Source organism: Rhopalosiphum padi, unplaced genomic scaffold (genome assembly GCF_020882245.1).
Source record: "Rhopalosiphum padi isolate XX-2018 unplaced genomic scaffold, ASM2088224v1 scaffold1, whole genome shotgun sequence".
In the NCBI taxonomy this organism is placed as follows: domain Eukaryota; kingdom Metazoa; phylum Arthropoda; class Insecta; order Hemiptera; family Aphididae; genus Rhopalosiphum; species Rhopalosiphum padi.
This window is the reverse complement of record NW_026869996.1, coordinates 537,929-547,928: the sequence shown is the minus strand read 5'-3', so window position 1 is coordinate 547,928 and position 10,000 is coordinate 537,929. Positions and strand designations below refer to the sequence as shown.

Below are 10,000 nucleotides of genomic sequence, written 5' to 3'. Positions count from 1 at the left end.
GTGGCCCTCTCTCGAATTTTCAAGGTCCGCGTGGGGGTCACGGACACCGCCGCAACGAGCGGTGCTCTTCGCGCTCGCGTCCCTATCGCCCGGCTAGAGGATTCCAGGGACGTACAACGCTCACAGAGAAAAGAGAACTCTTCCCGGACCCCCCGGCGGCTTCTTCGAGTTCATTCCGGTCGCCCGGACGAGACAAAAGAGCCCCGAACACTAGGGAGCGGTTCCGCGTCGGGTTCCGGAATACGGACCGGATTCCCTCTCGCCCCATGGGCGATTCGAAAACGCCTTCGCCCGTGGTACGAGGATCTCTCCCCGGGCTTAGGATCGACTGACTCTTGGACAACGGCTGTTCACAAGAAACCCTTCTCCACGGCAGCCCCCGAGGGCCCCTCTCGAGTATTTGCTACTACCACCAAGATCTGCACCGACGGCGGCTCCAGGCGGTCTCGCGACCTGCCCTTCGACGCACACCGCCGCGCCATCCTACTCGTCGGGGCTTGCCGGGACCCGGCCGCCGCGAGCGACGACCGGCCCCACTATGCCGCCGACGGCCGAGTATAGGCACGACGCTCCAGCGCCATCCATTTTCAGAGCTAGTTGCTTCGGCAGGTGAGTTGTTACACACTCCTTAGCGGATTCCGACTTCCATGGCCACCGTCCTGCTGTCATCAGCAACCAACGCCTTTCATGGTCTCTGAATACGCGTCGATTTCGGCGCCTTAACTCGGCGTTCGGTTCATCCCGCAGCGCCAGTTCTGCTTACCAAAAATGGCCCACTAAGCGCCTAGGGTTCCGTCGCCGGCTTCGCACGCGGTTCACGCGGTGTACCAGGTAAAGCCGGCGATCTCACCCATTTATAGTTTGAGAATAGGTTGAGGTCGTTTCGGCCCCAATGTCCTCTAATCATTCGCTTTACCGTATGAGACATCCTCCGTGTTACGAGCGTGTTGTTACCGCGCCGTACAGCGCGGAGTCCCACCGGCGTCCGTACGCCCGCGAACGGGCGGGACACATCGGCGCCAGCTATCCTGAGGGAAACTTCGGATGGAACCAGCTACTAGATGGTTCGATTAGTCTTTCGCCCCTATACCCAGCTCAGACGATCGATTTGCACGTCAGAATCGCTGCGGACCTCCATCAGGGTTTCCCCTGACTTCATCCTGGCCAGGCATAGTTCACCATCTTTCGGGTACCAACGTGTGCGCTAAGGGTGCGCCCCCGGACGGCCGAAGCCGACCTGGCGGAGACGCCCCCGGACTGCGGACCAGCGCGACTTTGAACGCCGGTGGGTTCGGTCGCTAGGCCATCGTCCGCACCGTAAACGGTTCACTTTCATTGCGCCAAACGTGGTTTTTTCATAAGATCACCGTTGACTCGCGCACACGTTAGACTCCTTGGTCCGTGTTTCAAGACGGGTCGGAAAGTAGCCCGAAACTCGTCGCCGACCGACGGGACCCCCGCCTGCGACGGGGCCGCGTCGACGGTTCTTGCCGTCGGGCGAGCCGACCAGGAGCACCGGGGTTCGGCGCGAACGGTCACGCCGAGACGCGACCCGCCGCGACGAACCGCCACCCGGGCCCTTCGGCCGGCGCCCAACGAGTCGCGACGTCCGCTAACCGAGCGAAAGATCCGGCGGCGGTTAGACCGACCGTGAATTCGCCCGGCGGGGACTCGCGGGCTCTGTCCGTTTACACCCGAACGGTTTCACGTTCTTATGAACTCTCTCTTCAAAGTTCTTTTCAACTTTCCCTCACGGTACTTGTCCACTATCGGTCTCGTGGCCGTATTTAGCCTTAGATGGAGTTTACCACCCGCTTCGGGCTGCACTCTCAAGCAACCCGACTCGAAGGCGCGGTCCGATCCCGGAACGCTGTGACGGCCTCTACTGGCCTGGCACCATCTGCGGGCCATGGCCCCGTTCAAGGGAGACTTGGACCGTCACGTGCGCCCCGGCAACGAGGCCGGCCCGTACGCCACAACTCCCATACGTGCCGCGACACAAAAGTGCGCGGCGGGATTCGGCGATGGGCTTTTCCCTGTTCGCTCGCCGCTACTGGGGGAATCACGGTTGTTTTCTTTTCCTCCGCTTATTAATATGCTTAAATCCGGCGGGTAGTCCCGCCTGATCTGAGGTCGGAACGTATCGGTGTGTTTGTGTTTTTTTTCTTAACACGGCAGCCTGCGGTCCGCGCTCCGTCCGTACGGCGACCGTCCGCGTCCGCTTCTCGGAAGCCGGAGAGGTGTCTCTAGGACTCTCAGCCGACCCGGCCGCGCTCCTCGCGCGGCGGGCGGACGGGGACGTGCCGTTTTACGGCGCGAGAACCCGTGACTGTTTGCCGTCACAACTTGGGCGGACGACCGGAGGCGGGCGCCGTCGCCGTCGCCGCGAGGCAGACGGCGGGGCGTCGTTCCCCGGTCGAACCGCCAATCTCGCGCAGCCGGAGCGGCCGACGGTCTCCCGTCGGACGCCTGCCGGCGGCGCATCGGTCTGGCCGAGTATCCGGTATACGACCCTCAGACAGGCGTGGCCCGGGACCCGCGGGTCACCGAGGCCGCAATGTGCGTTCGACTGGTCGATGTTCGTATAACCTGCGGATTACACGACGACGCGCAGATAGCTGCGGTCTTCATCGATCCACGAGCCAAGTGATCCGCCGTTCGGGGTCGGGTGTTTTTTTTGTTTGTCGACGAAATTTCTGCGCCACGCGTGCGCGCGGCGCAAGGTCTTTCGACGGTAACCATCTTTCGGTCGACGCTTGGTCGGGGGTCGCGGCGCGCGGGGCGGTCGGCGAGCTAGTCGCGAGCGCACGCGGCCACGGGGTCGGATTAGGCGCGCGCGAGACCGGCGTGGGACGCCGGTGCCGCGGGCCCGTCTCTAATGATCCTTCCGCAGGTTCACCTACGGAAAACCTTGTTACGACTTTTACTTCCTCTAAACGGCCGAGTTCGGTCATCTTCCCGGTCGCGCGACGACCCAGCCCCCGAGGGGGCCGAATAACGCGCGTCCAGTCCGAAGACCTCACTGCGGTCGTTCAATCGGTAGTAGCGACGGGCGGTGTGTACAAAGGGCAGGGACGTAATCAACGCGAGCTGATGACTCGCGCTTACTGGGAATTCCTCGTTCACGTGGAAAAATTGCAAGCCACGATCCTAAGCACGAAGGAGGTTCAGCGGGTTACCCGGAAGCCTGTCGGCCCAGGAATGTTAACACACGCTGATTCCTTCAGTGTAGCGCGCGTGCGGCCCAGAACATCTAAGGGCATCACAGACCTGTTATCGCTCAGTCTCGTGCGGCTATTTTCGTCCGCCGCCTGTCCCTCTAAGAAGAGTTTAAGCTCCTGGGAGCCGGCGGTAGCCCTAGTAACGTATCGTGATCCGCCGGCGACGGCCGCGAACACGGCGCGCTTCACCGCGGAGCCCGACGCACGACTGACGCGCGCCGACCAGAGGTTGCCCCCCGGCCGACACACGCCCGCCGCACGCAGGGACGCGGATGGCGCGGCCGCGCCCGACGACCGCCGTGGACGACGGGCGAACGCGTTCGGGGATACCGGGCCGAGCCGACGGAGACGCGAACACGGACGGCCGAAACCGCCCGCGCCGCGCCCACCGCCGACCCGGGTTTACCCGCCTAGTTAGCAGGACAGAGTCTCGTTCGTTATCGGAATTAACCAGACAGATCGCTCCACCAACTAAGAACGGCCATGCACCACCACCCACCGAATCAAGAAGAGCTCTCAATCTGTCAATCTTTCCGGTGTCCGGGCCTGGTGAGGTTCCCGTGTTGAGTCAAATTAAGCCGCAGGCTCCACTCCTGGTGGTGCCCTTCCGTCAATTCCTTTAAGTTTCAACTTTGCAATCATACTTCCCCCGGAACCGAAAAGCTTCGGTTTCCCGGAAGCTGCCCGCCGGGTCGTTAATGAAACGCCGGCGGATCGCTAGCTGGCATCGTTTACAGTTAGAACTAGGGGCGGTATCTGATCGCCTTCGAACCTCTAACTTTCGTTCTTGATCATACGAGAACGTACTTGGCAAATGCTTTCGCGTCAGTTCGTCTCGAGACGATCCAAGAATTTCACCTCTAACGTCTCGGTACGAATGCCCCCCGCCCGTCTCTGTTGATCATTACCTCCGGTCCCGAAAACCGGCCCGGCGGGACGCGCGGGGACTGGCGCCCGCGGCCCGGCGGCCCGCGCACGGAAACGCCCCGGAGGGCGATTTCGCGCGCCCGCGAAGGGCGGAGATGCGCGGGACCGAGGTCTTGTTCCATTATTCCATGCGACCAGTATTCAGGGCCTTTTGACGAGACGGCCGTGAAGCCGCCCCGCCAGATTTGAGCCTGCTTTGAGCACTCTAATTTGTTCAAAGTAAACGTGTCGGCCCGCCGACGGCACTCGGTGAAGAGCACCGCGCAGCAAGATTGGAGTAGGCGGCCGCCGTCGTCGAACCCCCGACGGCCAAGCGACGCGTGGCCGCGTGGCGCGCCGGAAGCACGAGACACGTGTCCGCCTGCCGACAATACGTCCGGCCGACGTGCCGGTAACTAACACCCCGAGACGGCTGACGAGCGCGACGACGGCCGCGCCGACGGGACACGTGGTCCCGCGACACGACCGGCCGCGACACGCCGGACCGCCAGGGTGGTCCGGCACCGCCCAGACACAGATCCGACTACGAGCTTTTTAACCGCAACAACTTTAATATACGCTATTGGAGCTGGAATTACCGCGGCTGCTGGCACCAGACTTGCCCTCCAATTGATCCTCGTTTAAAGGTTTTAAAAGTGTTCTCATTCCGATTACGGGGCCTCGGATGAGTCCCGTATCGTTATTTTTCGTCACTACCTCCCCGTTCCGGGAGTGGGTAATTTGCGCGCCTGCTGCCTTCCTTGGATGTGGTAGCCGTTTCTCAGGCTCCCTCTCCGGAATCGAACCCTGATTCCCCGTTACCCGTTACCACCACGGTAGGCATGGAACCTACCGTCGACAGTTGATAAGGCAGACATTTGAAAGATGCGTCGCCGGTACGGAGACCGTGCGATCAGCTCGAAGTTATTCAGAGTCACCAGGTCTTTGCGCGGGCCGCGATCGGGACGCGCACGAAGCGCGCCGCGACGGGCCGGTTTTGATCTAATAAAAGCGTTCCTCCCGCACGCGACACCCGAGGGCGCCGCGACCGGTCGGAACTCTGTCGGCATGTATTAGCTCTAGAATTACCACAGTTATCCAAGTAACTTGGGTACGATCTAAGGAACCACAACTGATTTAATGAGCCTTTCGCGGTTTCACCTTAATGCGGCTTGCACTGAGACATGCATGGCTTAATCTTTGAGACAAGCATATGACTACTGGCAGGATCAACCAGGGATCTCGGTTTTACAACAACTGCGCCCCGTGTGACGCGCGCGCTGACGCACGACGCGACACCCGGGACGCGTGCTTCCGAGCGCCGGTCCGCCCGGGGGCGGGCCGACGCCGAGGGCGGTCGCACGACAGCGAGACCGCTGGGGTCCCGGCGTGCGACCGACCGCGGTTCGTGTGAGAATACGAGGGCCCGACGGGAGCGCTGTGGACACGCGCGGGCACCCGACCCGACCGCAATCGCCGCGGCCGTGATGGCGTTGGCTAGAGCGGCCGACTTGTGGCGGGCGCCACACGCGATACGCACCCGTCGCAAGTAACTCGCGTTGACGAGAGTTGAGGGAGACCGGCGGACCGCCGTCCTGTGCGGACGGCACCCGCCGGAATCGCCTCTCTCGCCCGTTTTGTAAAGGTCCCCAGCCGAGATCGTGGGGGAAGCCGGGACGCGACGCGAAGTCCGTCGTCCCGGGGCTTCGCCCCGGCGACCGCCGGGCACGGCGACGATGGCCGGCCGCGGGCGGGAATGTTCTGGCGTCGAGAGTTCGTATCTTGCGAAACGGTAACGGGAGTCGTCATCGGTTGAGCGATGTGTGTCGCGCTGCCGACCCACCGGTAGGAGGGCCCGCAGCGCCAGTCGAGGTTTGCCACTCGGCGTGCGAGATGGGTCGGTCGCCGAAACGTGGACGGATACCAACTCGGCGCCGATGCCGGGCACGCCCTCGCCAAGAACTGGCGGGGCGAGAACGGCACGGCTGAGTTGGACGCGTCGGCTTCGGCGTCGCCCGTGGCTTTGCTGTCGTGTACCGTGATCGGTGATCCGACGGCCGGCTGATCGCCGACCGACCGACCGCCGCTCACAAATATACAAAAACTCGGGTCCAACCGTCCGCCATGCAAAACCGCACGTGCGTAGCGGTCATCGCGCCGGGACGCGGTCCACGCGTCCATGACGGTGCGTAGCGGTGTTCCGGGTACTCGTGTCGACGCGCGTAGCGGCGTGCCGAGGTCGGACCGTGAACTGAAAAAATGTCGAAAAACCCTACGACCGATATCACTTTCGGATAGGTTTAGACGATTCCGACGAGAATACCTCTGAGGTTCGTCGACGTAAAAACAACCGGTAACGAGTTATTCCGCTGGCAACGAAAAGAAGTTAAAAATTCGATTTCGACGTCGGCCGAACTCGAAACGCCCGGGATGCCGGTACGTGACCTACCCCGACACCCGCGGACTAACGCGTTACTCGATCCTAGAAAATTTTTTTTTTTCCAAATCTAAACCCGTCGCGACGGCCGTACCCGCCGCGGCACCGGTACGGACGACGGACCGCCGTGCCCGGACCGCGGAGGTCGGACTCGGGGAAAAAAAAAAATTTTCAATCTCGACGCGACCGCCGTGACCGACGCGTACGACGCGTACCCGGACCGTAGGTCAGCGTCCGGAGAGCCGCGGGAAAAAAAAAATTTCGACACGGCAGAGGTGCCGCGCTCCGCCGGCGACGCGATACGGGCACAGGGCAAGCGCCACGGTCGGTCCGCGGTCTCCGGGTGACTTACGGGGAAAATGAAATTTCACCGCCTACGCCCCCGTGCGCCGAGGGTTACCGGGGACCGGACGACCGCTCCGCCGGGGCCGCGGTCGGGGTCCCGGGGAAAAAAAAAAATAATTTTTAAACTCGACGCGACCGACGCGTACGACGCGTGCCTACACCGACCGTGGGGCGCCCGGATCGCCGGAGGAGGAAAAAAATTTTCGACCCGGCCGAGGGGCAGCGCTCCGCGGGGCGACCGCCGGGGTACCGGGCGACCCGCGGGGGAAAATCAGATTTCGCCGTCAGCGTGCCGTGCCCGACGGGGAACCGGCGAACCGACGACCGCACCGCCGGGTCGGAGAAAAAAAAAAAAAATTATTTTTCATCCCGAGTCCGCGCGGTCGACCGACGCGAACGACGCGTGCCGCGACCCACGGCGGGCGTCCGGAGCGCAGGTGGAGAAAAAAAATTTTTCGGCCCGTCCGGGCGACGACGGCACGGCGCTCGCCGGTCGCGGTTCCCGCGGGAAACTTCGCCGGGGACGACGTCTCACGGTCCCCGCGGCTGACCCGGCGCCGGCGAACCCAACACCCGGCGGACCTTAGCGGTCCTAAGAGCGCGCCCCGTAGACGTGGTGCGTAGCGGTACGCACCAAATACTCACGCCGTGCGTAGTGGATGCCGCAACTCCCTCACTGTCCTTATCCTTTTCCCGGGCACGGGCGACCCCCGAGTACCGGGACCCCTCGGGAGCCGGCCGACGCGTACGGTCCGCGGTCCCCGGGCCCGCTACCCCGGCGGGATCCGATTCCGCCGCCTACGCCCCCGTGCGCCGAGGGTTACCGGGGACCGGACGACCGCTCCGCCGGGGCCGCGGTCGGGGTCCCGGGGAAAAAAAAAATAATTTTTAAACTCGACGCGACCGACGCGTACGACGCGTGCCTACACCGACCGTGGGCGCCCCGGATCGCCGGAGGAGGAAAAAAATTTTCGACCCGGCCGAGGGGCAGCGCTCCGCGGGCGACCGCCGGGGTACCGGGCGACCCGCGGAGAAAATCAGATTTCGCCGTCAGCGTGCCGTGCCCGACGGGGAACCGGCGAACCGACGACCGCACCGCCGGGTCGGAGAAAAAAAAAAAAAATTATTTTTCATCCCGAGTCCGCGCGGTCGACCGACGCGAACGACGCGTGCCGCGACCCACGGCGGGCGTCCGGAGCGCAGGTGGAGAAAAAAAATTTTTCGGCAATTCGGCCCGTCCGGGCGACGACGGCACGGCGCTCGCCGGTCGCGGTTCCCGCGGGAAACTTCGCCGGGGACGACGTCTCACGGTCCCCGCGGCTGACCCGGCGCCGGCGAACCCAACACCCGGCGGACCTTAGCGGTCCTAAGAGCGCGCCCCGTAGACGTGGTGCGTAGCGGTACGCACCAAATACTCACGCCGTGCGTAGTGGTGCCGCAACTCCCTCACTGTCCTTATCCTTTTCCCGGGCACGGGCGACCCCGAGTACCGGGACCCCTCGGGAGCCGGCCGACGCGTACGGTCCGCGGTCCCCGGGCCCGCTACCCGGCGGGATCCGATTCCGCCGCCTACGCCCCCGTGCGCCGAGTGTTACCGGGGACCGGACGACCGCTCCGCCGGGGCCGCGGTCGGGGTCCCGGGGAAAAAAAAAATAATTTTTAAACTCGACGCGACCGCCGCGACCGACGCGTACGACGCGTGCCTACACCGACCGTGGGCGCCCGGATCGCCGGAGGAGGAAAAAAATTTTCGACCCGGCCGAGGGGCAGCGCTCCGCGGGCGACCGCCGGGGTACCGGGCGACCCGCGGAGAAAATCAGATTTCGCCGTCAGCGTGCCGTGCCCGACGGGGAACCGGCGAACCGACGACCGCACCGCCGGGTCGGAGAAAAAAAAAAAAAAATTATTTTTCATCCCGAGTCCGCGCGGTCGACCGACGCGTACGACGTCTTCTGCGACTGACTGTAGGTTTCCGGAGCGCAGGAGAAGAAAAAATATTTTTCGACCCGGCAGAGGGGCAGCGCTCCGCGGGCGACGCGATTCGGCCACCGGGGAAACGCGACGGTCGGTCCGCGGTCTCCGGGTGACTTACGGGTAAACTGAAATTTCGCCGCCTACGCCCGGTACGCCGAGCGATAACGGGGACGCGACGACCTCGCCGCCCGGTCCGCGGTCGGTGTCGGGGGAAAAAAAAAAAAATTTTAAATCTCGACACAACCGCCTTGACAGACGCGTACGACTCGTACCCCGGACCGAAGGTGAGCGTCCGGGGCGCCGGAGGAGAAATAAAATTTTCGACCCACCCGGCCGAGGGCCCGCTTATCAGCGGGCGACGCCGGACGACCGCCGGGGTACCGGGCGACCCGCAGGAAAATTAGATTTCGCTGACCCGGTACCGTACCCGACTGGGAACCGACGACCGCTGCGCACGGGGCCGCAGTCGGACTCGGAGAAAAAAAAAAAATTATTTTTCATCCCGAGTCCGCCGGGCGATAGATGCGTACGTCGTGTGCTGCGACTGAGTGTAGGCTTCCGGAGCGCAGGAGAAGAAAAAATATTTTTCGACCTGTCCGGTTGCCGACGGGACTGTGCTCGCCGGTCGACGGTCCCCGGTGAAATCACGCGGCGGGAAAATTTTCACTGTCCTTATCTCGAACCGCGGTCCGGTCGCCGGGGACCAACGGGCGACCTCACCGTGTGGTACGACGCCCGTGCTTCTCGGTCCACGGTCCCCGAGGAAATCAAACGGCGGGAGAATTTTCACTGTCCTTATCTCGAACCGCCGTCCGGTCGCCGGGGACCAACGGGCGACCTCACCGTGTAGTACGACGCCCGTGCTTCTCGGTCCACGGTCCCCGGGGGAAATAACGCGGCGGGAAAATTTTCACTGTCCTTATCTCGAACCGCGGTCCGGTCGCCGGTGGCCTACGGGCGACCTCACCGTGTAGTACGACGCCCGTGCTTCTCGGTCCACGGTCCCCGGTGAAATCACGCGGCGGGAAAATTGTCACTGTCCTTATCTCGAACCGCGGTCCGGTCGCCGGTGGCCTACGGGCGACCTCACCGTGTAGTACGACGCCCGTGCTTCTCG

The 10,000-nt window shown here is 63.3% G+C and overlaps 2 non-coding genes across 2 annotated transcripts in view; both read right to left on the bottom strand.

Moving 5' to 3' along the window:
* Window positions 1–2,136, bottom strand: part of LOC132931454 (large subunit ribosomal RNA) — a 4,201-nt gene extending 2,065 nt beyond the window's left edge. Inside the window, exon 1 of the ribosomal RNA XR_009662633.1 lies at window positions 1–2,136. This exon is cut by the window's left edge and continues 2,065 nt beyond it. This is a non-coding gene — a ribosomal RNA (large subunit ribosomal RNA).
* A 372-nt stretch (window positions 2,137–2,508) lies between these two features.
* LOC132931499 (5.8S ribosomal RNA) lies at window positions 2,509–2,666 on the bottom strand. Its single transcript, XR_009662673.1, has one exon. It is a non-coding gene; the product is annotated as a 5.8S ribosomal RNA (ribosomal RNA).
* Window positions 2,667–10,000: the final 7,334 nt, after the last annotated feature.